Source organism: Papio anubis, chromosome 13 (assembly GCF_008728515.1).
Source record: "Papio anubis isolate 15944 chromosome 13, Panubis1.0, whole genome shotgun sequence".
Classification (NCBI taxonomy): Eukaryota; Metazoa; Chordata; class Mammalia; order Primates; family Cercopithecidae; genus Papio; species Papio anubis.
Window position 1 is genome coordinate 2,272,833 of NC_044988.1, and position 17,619 is coordinate 2,290,451.

The 17,619-nt window shown below is 41.9% G+C and overlaps 1 protein-coding gene across 1 annotated transcript in view; it reads right to left on the bottom strand.

The window, feature by feature from the left end:
* ZNF782 (zinc finger protein 782) overlaps positions 1–13,012 on the bottom strand; it is a 68,754-nt gene extending 55,742 nt beyond the window's left edge. Inside the window, exons 1-2 of the mRNA XM_017949326.3 lie at positions 12,858–13,012; positions 11,605–11,809 (exon numbers count right to left, since the gene is read on the bottom strand). The gene's annotated coding sequence lies outside the window, so the exon portion shown is untranslated. The remainder of the gene's footprint in view (positions 1–11,604; positions 11,810–12,857) is intronic.
* Between the last annotated feature and the right edge of the window lie 4,607 nt (positions 13,013–17,619).

The following is a 17,619-nucleotide window of genomic DNA, read 5'->3' on the forward strand; positions in this document are numbered from 1 at the left end:
GACAAAGCATTAGTGCCTAAGCCAAAAGACCTGCACTTAGACTGTACAAAGTATGCGGGTCTCAAGCACTGGATGCAGTAAGTACATGGGATTCTACCGGAAATAACTTTTATGGGGCAAAGTAATATTCATGGTTTGTGACTTTTGGTAAGCACACAGCAAAATTACTCACAACTGACATGGATGAACATTTAAAATAGGCATTTTTGGTGGTACCTGGGAAGTATTTTAAAATAATACATTTTCTACCATGATTAATGTGCAAGTGAAGTAACACCTTTTGATGCTTTAGTCATTAGACTTATTTGACGTTCCAATGCAGTCCGGCACCTACCTGCCTCATTAAAATTTGCTTTGAATATATAATAACTACTACAGATTGGGTAGAATTTGAATACATTCATAAACTAACTTTTGCAAGAGTATACGTTCATTTTGTTTAAGGAACAAGTGCACAGGTAACAGATGATACTGTTGTTAGAAGCCTGTCACAACACTGTGACATCTTTGGGAGCCCAATTTTTAAATAACTTAATAAAACAAGTTCCCCCTTTGCTCTAGCAATCTAATTATAGCTCTTAAAGGAGACCACCTCAGTGACTTGACAGAACTTGGCAGTGTAAACCTCAGCCAAAGTAGCTGTTACTGAACTATCTAAAGGAGTCTGCATGTGCGGCTTATCATCGATGGTGATTGTTATAGGTTGGAACCCCTTTTGAAATTGTACCTCTTTTCTATTCAATTGTCTTTCTTAGGTTGTTTCAAGGTTGGAAGACAAAGACTTTTATGGTACTGCCAACAAAAGGAAAAGGTCTTTGAGTGCTGATGATTTAATGGATCTTCAGTGCCTTAAGGCCATCCACTCCTGAAGGAAGAAGTGAGGGGTTATGTAACATCTGAACCCCTCCTCAAAAAAGACAGGAAAATATCACCTTTCCTGCTGAAGAACTGGAAAAGTACATTCAAAAGAAGAAACACCTAAAATTCAAGTTAACTCAAGGACAACTAGGATTGCACTTCATAGAAAAGCATGGGACCTTGTCAGTGCAGCAACACACTCTTCCACTCTTCTGTCCCTCTTAATGTAAAAAAGAGTTATAAAATGTTGGGAACAGGCCCCCCAAAATCTGGCCATAAACTGGCCCCAAAACTGGCCATAAACAAAATCCCTGCAGCACTGTGACATGTTCGTGATGGCCATGATGCCCACACTGGAAGGTTGTGGGTTTACCAGAATGAGGGCAAGGGAAACCTGGCCTGCCCGGGGCAGAAAACCATTTAAAGACATTCTTAAACCACAAACAATAGCATGAGCGATCTGTGCCTTAAGGACATGCTCCTGCTGCAGATAACTAGCCAAACCCATCCCTTTATTTCAGTCCATTCCTTCGTTTCCCATAAGGGATACTTTTAGTTAATCAAATATCTATAGAAACAATGCTAATGACTGGCTTGCTGTTAATAAATACATGGGTAAATCTGTGTTCGGGGTTCTCAGCTCTGAAGGCTGTGAGACCCCTGATTTCCCACTTCACACCTCTATATTTCTGTGTGTGTGTCTTTAATTCCTCTAGCACCACTGGGTTAGGGTCTCCCCAACTCAGCTAGTCTCAGCAAGTGGTGCCCACTTGTAGGGGCTCGAATCCAGGTCGAAGGGTTGCCGGAGTGACTGCTGGAGAATGTGGAACTAGCGGGAGGACACCTGAGTACTCTTAAAGCAACCCCCGTGGTGAGTAAGAAGGGGAGCTCAGAAGCATCAGGGTATCAATGGAACAAGTGTGGGGTCTCGTTCATTCCACCCTGGAACTTCTTCACACTGATGATGAGGAGGAAGGAGACTATAATGAAGTAACAGAAGAGATTACAGAGCAGATTTATTTGCCAGCTAAAGCTAAAGCAGCAAAGGAGGGAGAGGTTCATCCCTACCCTTCTGCACCTGCTCCTTATTATTTTGAAGAAAATGACCCTCCAGATCTTTCTTTTCTGGAGGACACTGGGCGAAAAGTAGTTGCCCCAGTGAATGTTTGAGCACTGCCTTGAGCGACCGCTCTTAGTTCTATTCAGGCAGGAATTCAGCAAGGTAGAGGAGAAGGTGATTTAGAGGGTTGGCCGTTCCCTGTTAGAATACACCCCCCAGATCAACAGGGAAATATACCTACATTTGAGCCTTTTCCTTTTAAATTACTCAAAGAATTTAAACAAGCTATTCATACTAAAAAAGAATGTGGAAATAATCAGTGAGTCAGGCCGCCAGATAGAGGAAAAAAGAAAACTGCTGAGCCCAAAATATGTCCAAAATGTAAAAAAGGAAAACATCGGGATAATCAGTGTCACTCTAAGTTTGATAAAGATGGGAACCCAATTTGGGGAAATACCATGAGGGGCCCGTCCTGGGCCCCGTTCTAAACAGGGGCATTTCCAGCTCAGGCCATTTTCTGTCCCCCACCACAGCGGGTAGTGCCGCAGTAGATTTATGCTGCACAAAAGCTGTGAGCCTTCCGCCTGGGGAACACCCGCAAAAGGTCCCAACAGGAGTATGTGGACCCTTGCCAGTGGGGACAATAGGTTTACTTTTAGGAAGGTCTAGTGTAAGTTTAAAAGCGGTACAAATACATACAGGAGTCATTGATTCAGATTACAAAGGGGAAATTCAAATTGTTGTATCTACTTCTGTTCCCTAGAAAGCAGAGCCAGGAGAGCACATAGCACAGCTCCTGATTGTGCCATTATGTGGGAATGGGAAAAGTGAAATTAAATGAACAGGAAGATTTGGAAGCACAAATAAACAAGGCAAAGCAGCTTATTGGGTAAATCAAATTACTGATAAACGTCCTACCTGTAAAATAACTATTCAGGGAAATAAATTTAAAGGTTTGGTAGATACAGGAGTGGACATTTCAATCATTTCTCTACAGCACTGGCCATTTGTGTGGCCAATTCAACCCACTCAATTTAACATAGTTGGAGTTAGTAAAGCCGCTGAAGTATATCAAAGTAGTTATATTTTGCATCACGGGCCCAGTGGACAACCTGGGACTATTCAACCAATTATAACTTCTGTACCTATAAATTTATGGGGGAGAGGTTTATTACAACAATGGGGAGCACAAGTTCTAATTCCAGAAGAATTATATAGCCCTCAAAGTCAACATATGATGGATGAAATGGGGTATGTCCCTGGTATGGGACTAGAACAAAATTTGCAAGATTTGAAAGAACCACTTCAAGTGGAAAGACAAAGTTCCTGCCAAAGATTAGGATATCATTTTTGATGGTGCCCATTATTAAGCCTTCAGAATCTATACCTTTAAAATGATTAGCAGATAAGCCAATTTGGATAGAACAATGTCTGCTAAGTAAAGAAAAACTGGAGGCTTTATAAAAATTAGTTACTGAACAATTAGAAAATGGGCACATAGCTCCAACATTTTCCCCTTGGAATTCTCCTGTTTTCATAATTAAGAAAAAATCAGGTAAATGGAGAATGTTAACTGACTTAAGACCAATCAATTCAGTTATACAACGTATGGGAGCATTACAGCCAGGATTGCCTTCTCCTGCTATAATTCCAAAAAACTGGCCTTTAATAGTCATAGATTTAAAACACTGTTTCTTTACTATCCCTTTAGGTAAGCAAGACTGTGAATGGTTTGCATTTACAATTCCTGCAGTAAACAACTTACAGCCTGCTAAGCATTTTCATTGGAAAATGTTGCCACAAGTCATTTTAAACAGTCCAACAATTTTCCAGACGTATGTAGGGCAAGCAATTGAACCTACTAGTAAAAAATTTTCACAGTGTTACATTATTCATTATACGGATGATATACTCTGTGCTGCCCCCACTTGAGAAATATTACTCCAATGTTATGATCACTTGCAAAATTCAGTTTCTCATGCTGGTTTAATTATAGCTCCTGACAAAATTCAAACTACTACTCCCTGCTCCTACTTGGGGACCTTAGTAAATGACACTACCATTGTGCCACAGAAAGTAACCATATATAGAGATCAATTGAAAACATTAAATGACTTTCAGAAATTACTAGGGGATATTAATTGGATACGACCTGCTCTAGGCATTCCTACCTATGCCATGAGTAATCTGTTTTCTATCCTTAGAGGAAATGCTAGTCGCACTAGCCCTCGGCAATTAACAAAGGAGGCGGAGGCAAAGTTAAAACTAATTGAGAAGCAAGTCCATAAAGCTCAAATAAATAGAATACATCCAGAGAAGACTCTAGATTTGCTAATTTTTTCAACTCGGCATTCACCTACTGGTGTTATTGCCCAAGAACAGGCCTTAGTAGAGTGGCTTTTTCTTCCACATACTAATTCACGGACTCTAACTCCTCATTTAGATCAAATTGCTACTATGATAGGGATTGGGAGAACTCAGATTGTTAAATTATATGGATATGATCCTGGAAAAATTATTGTCCCTCTCACGAAGGCACAAATAGAGCAAGCTTTTATAAATAGTCATACTTGGCAAACCCATTTAGCTGACTTTGTGGGTATTCTTGATAACCATTTTCCTAAAATGACACTGTTTCCGTTTTTAAAATTAACTAATTGGATTCTCCCTAAAATAACTAAATTTAAACCAATTGAAGGTGCTGACAATGTTTTTATAGATGGGTCTAGTAATGGTAAAGCTTCTTATTCTGGCTCGAAAAGTAAAGTTTTCCAGACGCCCTATACTTCGGCTCAAAAAGCAGCACTTGTTGCTGTAATCGAGGTATTGACTGCTTTTGATATGCCTACTAATGTGATTTCTGATTCTTCATATGTGGTTCATTCCACACAGTTAATTGAAAATGCTCAGTTACAATTTCATACAGATGAACAACTGATGACTTTATTTACCCAATTGCAAACAGCAGTTAGAAGTAGAATGCACCCTTTTTACATCACTCACATTAGGGCTCATATACCTCTTCCAGGACCTTTGACTGAAGGGAATCAAATGGCTGATCACCTGGTAGCTAATGCAATACCTAATGCTAGACACTTTCACAATTTAACCCATGTTAGTGCCTCTGGTCTCAAACGCAGATACAGCATTACCTAGAGAGAAGCTAAAGCTATTATTCGACAATGCCCAACTTGCCAAATGGTACATTCCTCATCTTTTTCAGGAGGAGTTAATCCTCAAAGATTGGAACCTACCTCTCTTTGGCAAATGGATGTAACACATATTCCCTCATTTGGGAGACTAGCTTATGTACATGTATGTGTGGACACCTTTTCTCACTTTGTCTGGGCTACATGCCAATCAGGAGAGTCTTCCGCCTGTGTTAAACATCACTAGCCAAGCTCTAGCTACATATTTATCTATGTGGAATATTAAAAACATTACTGGTATCCCATACAATTATCAAGGACAAGCCATAGTGGAAAGAATGAATCTCTCCCTAAAACAGCAGTTGCAAAAGCAGAAAGGGGGGAAATAAGAAATATGGAACCCTACAGATGCAACTGAATATAGCATTATTAACTTTAAATTTTTTGAGCCTGCCTAAAGACCAGATGCTATCAGCAGCTGAACAGCATCTACAGAAATCAGCTGCAAAGACAGAAGCAGAAAAATGGATTTGGTGGAGAGATCTGATAACAAAAAGTTGGGAAATAGGTAAAATAATAACTTGCAGTAGAGGTTATGCTTGTGTTTCTCCAGGCCAAAATCAACAGCAGATCTGGATACCACCTGAAACCTTATCATGAGCCAGATGCTGAGGAAGAGATTCTGGGAGGATCCTGAGGACCCCCCGGTGGCAACCATGTTGAGACTGACGCTGAGGAGGACCCCAACTGTCACGAGCAACACCCATCGAACCCACCTGGGGACAGATCAAGAAGCTGTCACAGATGTCAGCAGAAGAAAACCTGAGGAAAGCGGGACAACCAGTCACAATGAGTAATTGAATGGTAGCTATGATAGCGGTGATCACCACTGCTGTGAGTATTCCTTCAACAACGGCTGACACAGAGAGCAATTATACTTGTTGGGCATATTTATCAATCTTAGCTGGTAATAATGCCTACATGTAATCACTCTATGACACAGTTACACATGCTTTCTGATCTCAGTATTTACCATAATAAATCTGCTCCTATAATTGAGGCATACCGCCCCAAAAAACCTATTTGTAAACAAAATTGAACCTGGCCAGAAAAAATGAACGTACTGGTTTAGGAAGATTGCATTGCAAAACAGGCAGAGGTGCTGCACAACAATTCCTATGGAATCATTATTAATTGGTCCCCTAAGGGGATGTTTAGCTTGAATTGAACCTCTCAGTTTGAGTGGCACGGCCACACTATGTTCAGCTGCTCTGAACAAAATGGTGAGATGGTAGAAATGATAAGAAGTATGGCAAGAGTTCCTATTATCTGGAACCATGGCGGTATAGTGCCACCTCAACCTCAAATGATATGGCCCTTTGTAGGAGCTAAACATAAGGATTTGTGGAAACTATTAATAGCTCTTAATAAGATCAAAATTTGGGAAATAATAAAAAAGCATCTAGAAGTACACTCTACAAACTTGTTTTTGGATATAGCAAAATTAAAAGAACAAATATTTAAAGCATCCCAGGCACACCTGACCTTAATGCCAGGAACTAGAGTGCTTAAAGGAGCTGCAGACAAATTGGCAGCTAGTAACCCATTAAAATGGATAAAAACACTTGGAAGCTCTGTGATTCCAATGCTGATTGTGCTTTTAATCTGTGTTGTTTGTCTTTGTATAGTCTGCAGATGTGGATCCTGACTTCCGCAAGAGGTAGCTCACCACGACAAAGCTGCCTTTGCTTTTATCAATTTGCAAATCAAATAAGGGGGACATGTTGGGAACAGGTCCCCCAAAATCTGGCCATAAACTGGCCCCAAAACTGGCCATAAAAAAAAATCTCTGCAGCACTGTGACACGTTCATGATGGCCATAACACCCACGCTGGAAGGTTGTGGGTTGCTGGAAGGTTGTGGGTTTACCGGAATGAGGGCAAGGAACACCTGGCCCGCCCTGGGTGGAAAACTGCTTAAAGGCATTCTTAAACCACAAACAATAGCATGAGCAATCTGTGCCTTAAGGACATGCTCCTGCTGCAGATAACTAGCCAAACCCATCCCTTTATTTTGGCCCATCCCTTCGTTTCCCATAAGGGATACTTTTAGTTAATTGAATATCTATAGAAACAATGCTAATGACTGGATTGCTGTTAATAAATACGTGGGTAAATCTCTGTTTGGGGCTCTCAGCTCTGAAGGTTGTGAGACCCCTGATTTCCCACTTCACACCTCTATATTTCTGTGTGTGTGTCTTTAATTCCTCTAGCGCCGCTGCGTTAGGGTCTCCCCAACCGAGCTGGTCTCAGCAATAAAAGCCACTCCAAAGTGAAGGCTCCTTCTAGCCCATGCACAGATATTTGCTTAGTATATAGGCTGACAGCAGTGAACTATGTAAGGGTTTTAAAACAATGGTTTAAATTTTTAGATTTTAAAGATAACTTTTCTGTTTCTTTCATATTTTTCTTTCCCCCAATATTGCTGCATATGCATTTAGCATCGATGCATATTACCATTAAAACATAGGACTCTCAACAAGTCAGAAAGCCACTAGGAGCAGGTACAGCATTGCCAGGTACTGAAAGGGCTCTTCCTTCCTACTCTTACAATCGAAGCTACTAGTTACCAGCAATCATTTTAAGGAAAAGCTTCTGGATAACGTTTGCCATTCATATCCTCTGTAGGCACTTCTTATTAGCAGTTAGCATGTTTGGCGTCATAAAAAGAGAAAATACTGGTTATTGATTATCTACTTTTATTAGGGTCTATGGTGTATTTCTTGTGAAATATGATGGTTCTTATTTGCTGATAAATTTTATTTTTAAAATAAAGGTATGAAAAGATATTTTCACAGTGCCAAGCAATATGGTGATGCAGTGGTAATAAAAAATAAACTATGAGGTGTCCTGAAAGTTTCAGGACAGTTTTTAGCTTTAACATAGTGTGCTTGTGCCCTCCAGAGCACTGCAGCATACATATACATGCTATAAACCTTTACAAAATATCATTGGAAAGTTTAATTGTATTTCTTATTCATTTTTTTAAATAGATGTTGAGTCAGTATGTTGCCCAATCTACAGTGCAATGATTATTCAGTGGCACAGTCATAGCATACCACAGCCTGGAAATCCTGGCCTCAAGCAATCCTCCCATGTCAGCCTACCAACTAGCTGGGACTATAGGTTTGGCTTCATTTTGCAGAATTTGAATATTAAGCATTTAACTTTTTGTCTCATCAATATCTGCTATCTTCAAGAAGGATTGAAACAAAGAATTAAAGGGTTAATATTCAGGAGCTAGGCATGCCTGTAGTCCCAGCTACTCATAAGGCTTAAGCGGCAGGATCACTCAAAGCCTAGCATAGGAGGCTGCAGTGCACTGTGATTGTGCCTGGAAATAGCCATTACACTCCAGCCTTGGCAACATACTGAGACCCTGTCACTTTAAAAAATGGTAAAACTAAATACATGTAAAAGAAACAGGGGGTCGGCGTGGTGACTCATGCGTGTAATCCCAGCACTTTGGGAGGCTGAGGCAGGTGGATCACGAGGTCAGGAGATTGTGACCATCATGGCTAACACGGTGAAGCCCCGTCTCTAATAAAAATACAAAAAAATTATCCGGATGTGGTGGCGGGCACCTGTAGTCCCAGCTACTCAGGAGGCTGAGGCAGGAGAATGGCGTGAACCCGGGAGGCGGAGCTTGCAGTGAGCCGAGATCGCGCCACTGCTCTCCAGCCTGGGCAACAGAGCGAGACTCTGTTTCAAAAAAAAAAAAAAAGAAATATAACAAACCTTTCAATGATGCTTTGTAAATATTTGTAGCATTGACACTTCTACAAGTATCAAAGCTTAAAATTACACTAAGCCTTTTGGAATTGTTGTATTTTTATAAAGTGCCCTTTTCTCTTTTGAAGTAGTTCTTTGCAGGGCTTTTATCTGCATTGATCACCAAAAATTATTTTCCAGAGATGTGATAAAGAATAGGATCAATTTTAATGCACATGTAACAAATTCAAAGGAATTGGACCTTAATAGTAGTAGATGATCTAATACATTTTGTTATCCCGCATGTTAACCTGGAGGCAGGTATCATATTTTATGCTCATAAACCTTAGGAACCTTACCTCCTAAAAAAATTATCATTTATAGAGTGCAGAGCTTAGAGATTGAAGTATTGACTGCAGTTTTATTTTCAAAACATAAATGCTACAATTTAGGTGGTTTTTATTTCTCATGCTGACATTAAAAGAAAACCTAATAAACTATTTTAATTAAAATGTGACTAGTGGGCCTGGCACAGTGGCTCATGCCTGTAATCTTGGTACTTCGGGAGGCCAAGGTGGGTGGATCATGAGGTCAGGAGTTTGAGACTAGCCTGACCAACATGGCAAAACCTCGTCTCTACTAAAAATACAAAAATTAGCTGGCCGTGGTGGCACACACCTGTAATCCCAGCTACTTTGGAGGCTGAGGCAGGAGAACGGCTTGAACCTGGGAGGCGGAGGTTGCAGTGAGCTGAGATCACGCCAGTGCACTCCAGCCTGGGCGACAGAGCAAGACTCTGTCTCAAAAAAAAAAAAAAGGGACTAGTGTGTTTATATGTGTTTATAACTCTTCTGTTCACATAGTGTTACATCTCTGCCTACCTTAAATGATTCAAGTCAGTCTTGATGTGTCTTAAAGCATTTTTATAAGTTGCCTTGACCATTCACAAGTTGGTTTAATCCATGCCTCTATTTAAGACATAATATTTGTTTTCTCTGGCTTAAGCTCTTTTCAATTTTAAGATAATTTATTACACTTAAACTCACTCTCTGGCCACAGTACTTAGTGGCATAGTGCATTAGATGGCATCTTTGAATAGTTGGTTATTGTGTCTGAGAGGAAAAAGTACATTAGAATATAAAATTAGGTCAATACACCAAAGAGAAAGGATTCCCAGGAATAGTGCAGAATTAGACCAAAGGTGTTTGAGGTTTTCAAACAGTTACACAGAAAAAAGCATGGAAGTACAGAAAGTAGAATTAAAGTTGCTATACAGAGGGTGGCTTAGACCACATAATTTGACTTTAGCACACTGCTTTCAAGCTTACATTTTAGTTAAAAATATATCTAATCACTGTTAGTTTTTTTTTTTCAGAACTAAGAGTCTAGCCACTCAGCTTCAGTGATTCTCACTAAACCCTAATAATATTGGTATATTTTCATCTACTTTAATTCTTTAGTACCTAAGAAAAAATCTTTAAATAACTCATCACCTCATCTTGATAAATTGCAGACTAGAATCAGTGATCTGACTTAAAAGAAAAAGTCTATCATGAATCCCTGTTTACAAGATGCTTTGCACCATATAATATGCAATAACTAAGTAGAGGTCCTGATATATATGAGTGGTCAAAGGTTTAAAAACCAGTTTGAGAGAGGGGCACTGGACATAAACCCATGACTTCAAGAGTAAGTCAGGGCTGGGTGTGGTGGCTTATGCCTGTAATCCCAGCAGTTTGGGAGGCTGAGGCAGGCAGATTACTTGAGAACAGCAGTTCAACACCAGCCTGGCCAAGGTGGCAAAACCCCATCTCTACTAAAAATACAAAAATTATCCAAGCATGTTGGCATCTGCCTGTGGTCCTGACTCCTAGGGAAGCTGATTCACGAAAATCACTTGAGCCTGGGAAGCAGACGTTGCAGTGAGCAGTGATCATGCCTGCACTCCAGCCTGGGTGACAGAGCGAGACCTTGTCTCAAAAAAAAAAAAAAAAAAAAAAAAAAAAAAAAAAAGAAAAAAGAAAAAAGAAAAAAAAAAGAGTCAGTAGAATAAGGACTACTAACATTGCTTTCCCCTTTGGCTTGAATTCTAGAAGGCAATATAACCATTTTGATAAATGGAAAATTGGGTCAATTTAGAATAAGAATATAAATGTGATGAAAGTGGGCAGGTTCTCCAAAACTAAGTTGCTAGTAGGGTGGTAACTATGGCAATTTTCTTAGAGTTTGATATCCGGGAAAGATTTGCTGTCTAACATAAGACTATGAAAAAGATTATCTGACTACCAAAGCTCAAATTTACTTTCATTTTTAGGGTTATTTCCACTTTTGTAATACAGACACCAGTGAAATTTTCTCTGGTATTGTGTGAACTAAAACTTTTACCTCTTCATTACAAGGAAAAGACAATAGATCACTATCCATCAATACAAAAGAACAAGCTACGAAAACATGGATGACCTGGACCTGTGACAGACTAAATGGCACTGTGTTTGACTCGTGGATCTGACACAAACTAAGTGGGTCTGGATAATTCACGGACACTCGCAGGTCCAATCTCTTAATAGTTTCAAATGAGTCACAAGTAGATGACCATAAATACCTTTCGTGAACCATCACTGTGGAATTCTGTGAGGTTAAGATATCAAGACTAGTGTGACTAGTGTTGCACGTGGTTATGGACAGGTGTGAGAGCAGTGCAGTGTCTCTCAAGAGTGGGATTTTTTAGAGATGGAGGAAACAGGATTTCCACCCTCTGCCTGCTTACCTCTTACCCATAGACCTCCCCACAAGCTCTCCATTGAAGTGGCCTCCTGTCTCCCCTTGGTCTTCTCAAAGCAGGTTCAGGCATTCCACTGTCACAGACTCTTGTGGTTTCCGGAGATAGTGACGTCACCAGATCCGGCTCATTCTGGCACTGTTTCTGGCTGTGCTTCCTGCTGTCTGGGCTTTTCTGCCTCTGCTCCGAAGCTCTGGAGAGTAGTAAGGTCAGAGGGGTGCTCTCTTTCCGGGAAAGATTCCTGTTCCCAGGGGCCCCCTGCTTCCTAATTCGCAAGAGCTGCTTTGCTTTCCAGTGAAATTATTTCTTGGGAGCTGGAACCAAGGGCCCGGGAAATGCATTGTAGGGACATAAACCTGGCCCTCTGGAATTCAATACATTGGACTGAAAACGGCTTGGTAGTGCATGAGTGGCTAGGAGCCTTCGTGTGACCCAAGGGATCTGACCAGACCCTACCAGAAAGCCTAAAATATATCTGACACAAGGTAAGGTTCTACCCACATTCACTTCCCATTATATCCCTGTGTATTTTGGGTCGTGTCTCTGCTCAGTGCCATAAAGACTGCAGGACTGGTTTTAGGCAGGTGTGATATTCTACAGCCCCTGAGACCGGAAATAAATCACACCTGTCCTTGAACCTAAATTTCCTCACTGCTAGCTTGTGACCTGGGCGCACTGCTCCACCAACCTGAACCTCGGCTGTTATTTTTAATGCAGACGGTTATACCGGCCTCAGAGTGCTTGTGAGGTTTAGGTGAGTCATCCAATGAAAAGAACAAAGTGTCTTCTAAATACAACAGCAGCTGTCACTCACTCAGGATTTAGTAACTGCACTTGGCTGTTTGCTTTACAGGTATGACTTAACTAAGTTTCAAAACAACGCCATGAAGCAGGCATTAACACCGTCATTTTCAGGCGAGAAACCTCTTACCCGGTTCCTGCCCTCGCCCCCGCTTACAGGTGACACAGCTGGAATTTACCCAGCTCTTTCGCTCTCCACACCTCGGGGTCTTGCCACAGACCTGGCGCCCACGAGTTCTGGCACTTTGGTCAACGTTTATAAACGGGCTCTCCTCTGCCGCCGCGGGCATGGGCTTTTCTCAAGGTTCGCACTGAGCACCTGTTCCTAAAGGGGGTGCAGCCGCACCTGCGTCCCCGGGACCTCTAGCATGGGGGGGTCGCCCCCGGGGTCCACCCTGGCTTCCCGTTCCCACCCTCTGAATCACAAGCCCAATTCTCACTAGAAGTTGACGGGCTGTGGAGAGACCCGGTCTCCCCGCGTCCCACTTCACGTGCGCACCTTCCCGACTCGCGACACCCAAAGGCCCCGGGACCACCTCCCTGCCCGAGCCCGGCGGGAAGCAACGAGCTCAGCTTGCGCATGCGCAGATGTCATCCAGCGGACCCGTTCCTAGTGTGGCGCGCGAGCGATCAGGATTGAAGACTACGTTTCCCAGAAACCTCCACGCCACGACTTACTTTGCAGCGTTTTCTCTATTGGATGACTGGAAGATGTCCCTGACAGCCTCGCCTGCCCAGGTTCAGCCAGAGCCCCTAGAAGTTATCGGTGAAGTTTGAACTTTGCTGGCAAATACAGTGCGTGGTTCTCCATCAAATCCCGATTGGAAAAACAGCTGCTAAATACGTTGGAAACAATTTGAGAAATTTGGATGTGTACTGGCAATTATAAATATTAAAGAACATTGCCGTTATGCTTAACTGTTAAGTGGAATTATATTGGAAAATACTAGTTTTTATAAAGACATGCACAGGGAAGCATTTAACATTGACAGGATAGTTAATTCACTTTACAATTTTTCAGCAAAAACTAACAAAGCGAATATGGCAAAAGGTTAACTTTTCTTACATCAAGGACATGCATGACTATAGACAGATGCTCATTTTACCGTTTCCTACGTTTCTGGGTGCTTACACATTTTTCAATACAAAGGAAGAAAGAAAGAAAAACAAGGATACTCCCTCCATCAATTTGCCTTTTCAACTCAAAGCAGCTCCTAGATGTTAAGGTACATACAAATCTGTCTTGGGAAGAAGGCTGTGAAATGTGATTGCACACGTAGCACAGCATTACTATAGAAGAACAGTACCTGTGACCCTGATCAACAGGGTTTCAGGAAAGGGGAACAAAAGAAAAAGAAAAACACACACCTTCAAAAATACATAATAAATGAAAATACGCACAACGCAAAACGAGAAAAAATGGCTATGGCCGGGCGCGGTGTCTCACGCCTGTAATCCCAGCACTTTGGGAGGCCAGTGCAAGCGGATTGCCTGAGTTTGCTACCAGCCTGCGCAACACGGTGAAACCCCGACTCTATTAAAACAAAAAAAAATTAGCCGGGTGTGGTGGCGAGCGCCTGTTAGTCCCAGCTACTCGGGAGTCTGAGGCAGGAGAATTGCTTGAACCCGGAACTCCGTCTCAAAAAAAAAAAGAAAAAGAAAAAGAAAAGAAAAATGGCTATCAAGCAAATCATGGATCTCCCAGAGATGTCCCTACTTAAACCTTACATGAGCACCTGTTGATTTTTTTTAACCAAACCAGGGAAATACGGTCATAATATCGTGGGAACATCTTTTTACTAAATTATACATATTGAACATTTATCCGCTCAATATTATTCCGTAACATCAATACTTTCTTCCGTGAGATGATAAATGTAAATAGTAGAACCTATTCACCCGAGGGTTGGTCACGAAGTCAGTGCGATCCGGGTGAACACACGCGTGAAGCTTTGCTTCCCAGCAACCTTCCCGGGGGACGTGGGGGAGGGCACACCCCCAGGTGGCGCGGCGCGAGGACAGGGGCCCTGACCTCTGGGTCTTGGCGGGGCACACAGGAGCCCGGCTTCGGGGTGCTTAGCGGGCAAAGCGGCTCCCGGACCCGCGTGGCTCCAGCCTCCCGGGGGTACCTCGCGGAGGGGCTGCCGCGAGCGCCCTGCCCCGCGGCTCCCTCCGCGCGCCCCCGCCTGGCTCTGCCAAGAGTGAGGGCTTCGCCATACGCCCGCGACCGGGCGTGTCCCCCGGCTTCGCTCTGCGAGGTCTCGGAGCCCGGTGGGCTGGGGTTCGGGCGGGGTCCCTTCCTTGCGGTCCGAAGTCTTCAGGCAATTTCCAGGCAAAGTCCCGGGACAGCGGGAAAGGAACTGGTCTCCCTGCCTGGGGTCGTTTCCGGCGGAAGTACCCCTTCATCGGACGGAATTTTCCGTCTGTGCAAAAATGAAGCTTACTCGGTATCATGTGTGCTTTTTTGGGGGAAGGACAAAATAATAATAAAAAAAAGACTTATTTTTTATAAACAACGTAATTGTCTTATTAATACTCAAATCCCTTGCTTCTGTTTTATTAAATGCAGTTTTCCATATAAAAATCCTTGAACTTGTAATGTGAAGGCTAAAGGTAACAGTATAATAAACAGTCAACCCAACCATATTTGCTCGCTTTGTAATAAGCTTGGCAACTTGGCAACTTGTTATTTTATCCTCCTTAAGTTCTGTACTGAGCAAGGTTGTTAAATAAGCCTAATTTCGCTCTTGTTGCCCAAGCTGGACTGCAATGCCGCGATCTCTGCTCACTGCAACCTCCGCCTCCCAGGTTCAAGAGATTTTCCTGCCTCAGCCTCCCCCGAGTAGCTGGGATTACAGGCATGCGCCACCACGCCCTGCTAATTTTTTGTATTTTTAGTAGAGACGGGGTTTCACCATGTTGGCCAGGCTGGTCTCGAACTCCTGACCTCAGGTGATCCGCCCATCTCTGCCTCCCAAAGTGCTGGGATTACAGGCGTGAACCACCGCGTCCGGACTCCTCTGTTTATTATTTAACGTAAATATATTTAAACGTTTCTTTAAAAAAAAATTAGACACTGTAAATTTGATTAAAACATAGCAGTGCATAAAGCTATAATGTAACTCCGCCTCCTAATCTCCAGCCCACCTCCCAAGTACAACCAATGTCCACTGATGCCTAACTCTAGACTTCAGGCTACAGCAAACAATGCATTTTTAAAAACGTGGTTACAGCTTCTTTACAACTTGCTTTTAACATGTGAAGTTGTCTCCTAGTCAGAGTTATCTGGTCAGGCTATAGAGAATGAAATCATTCTGTTCCTTAACTGCATTGTTAAGGGTATATCATGTTTATTTAATCAATTCTTTGTGATGAATGTTTAGTTTGTTTCCAGTTTTCACTATTATAAATAATATGTGGTAAATAGCATTGTTCATGCATCTTTTGATATCTGTGAGATTATTTCTTTGCACAAGCGCCAAAATGATAGAATTGTGCGGTTAAAATGTGTACAAATGAACATGTTACAGATGCTAACAAATAGTCCTCAAAGAGGCTGTACCAGTTTATGCTGTTTCTTCACATCCACTCCAACACCAGATAGCATGCATTTTTGGTAACCGATTAATAGAAATGCTTAAGGTTAAACATCAGATGGTGCACCATAAATTTCTTTAAAAAATGCTTAAAGAATTACTATTCATGTTTTAATGGAGAGAAAGTGGTCCAAATATATATTCATTCTACAGACACTTATTGAAAACCTGCTGTGTGATGGGCATAATTGTAGATGCTGGCATAATAACAAGGAATAAAAGATAAAAATCCTCACTTTGGCATAGTTAATTGTCAAGAAACAATGGGATACCTAAGCCGGGCGCGGTGGCTCACGCCTATAATCCCAGCACTTTGGGAGGCCGAGGTGGGCGGATCACGAGGTCAAGAGATCGAGGCCATCCTGGCTAATACAGTGAAACCCCGTCTCCACTAAAAAAACAAAAACAAGAATTAGCCGGGCGTGGTGGCGGCACCTGTAGTCCCAGCTGCGGCAGAGGCAGGAGGCAGCTGAGGCTGAGGCAGGAGAATGGCGTGAACCCGGGAGGTGGAGCTTGGAGTGAGCCCAGATCGCACCACTGCACTCCAGCCTGGCCAACAGAGCGAGACTCCGTCTCAAAAAAAAAAAAAAAAAAAAAGAAAAAGAAAAAAAAAAGAAACATATGGGACACTTAAAGACATCTAATAAAAGGGACTTTTACAAAGCCTGGGCAGAGTTGGTGAGGCGCCCTGTGACTGGTGACAGTGGAGTCATTATCACTGCCGGGGATGATGTCAGGGGAAGGAAATGTTACCAGAACCTGGCAAAAAAGACCACCCCAACAGGAGCTATGGCCTTAAAAAGAGGAACATTGTTAGATTTGTTTTGCTTTTTTGGAGCTGTTGTAAATAAGCTTATGTTTTTTATTTCAGTTTCCAACTGTTTTTGGCTAATACGTAATACGGTTGATATTTATGTGTTGACTTTGCATTCAGTGATCTTGCTTTACTCACTTACTAGTTTTAGGATTTTTTTGTTTTTTTTTTTAGATTCCTTGGGATTTTCTATGTAGACAACCATGCAATCTGCAAATAAGGATAGACTTATTTTTTCCTTTCTAATTTGTATGGCTTTTCTTTTCTTACATTATTGTAATGGCCAGGATGCCCAGTACTACGTTGAATAGCAGTGGGAAGATCAGACACCCTTACCTTGGTCCTGATTTTAGGGGAAAAGCATTGAGACTTTAGTCATTAAGTGTGATGTTAGCTTTAATTTGTAGTTCCTCGTTTTTTAGGTTGAGAAAGTTTTCTTCTAGCTCCAGTTTTCTGAGAGTTATGATTACAAATGGATGTTTGATCTGGTCAAATGCTTTTGCTGCATCAACTGGTATGATCCTGTGGTGTTTTTATTTTTTCTTCAGTCTGTCAAAATTCCAGATAACATTGGTTGATTTTCAAATATTGAACCAGGCTTGCATTTGCTGAATAAACCACACCTAGTTGTAATGTATCTTTCTTTTTATGTGTTAATAGCTATGATTTACTGATATTTGTTGTAAACTTTGTCTTCAGAAGGAGAATTGGTTTGTAGTTTTCCTTCTTTGTACTGTCTTTGGCTTTGATATCAGCATAATGCTGGCTTTGTAAAATGAGCTGGGACGTGTT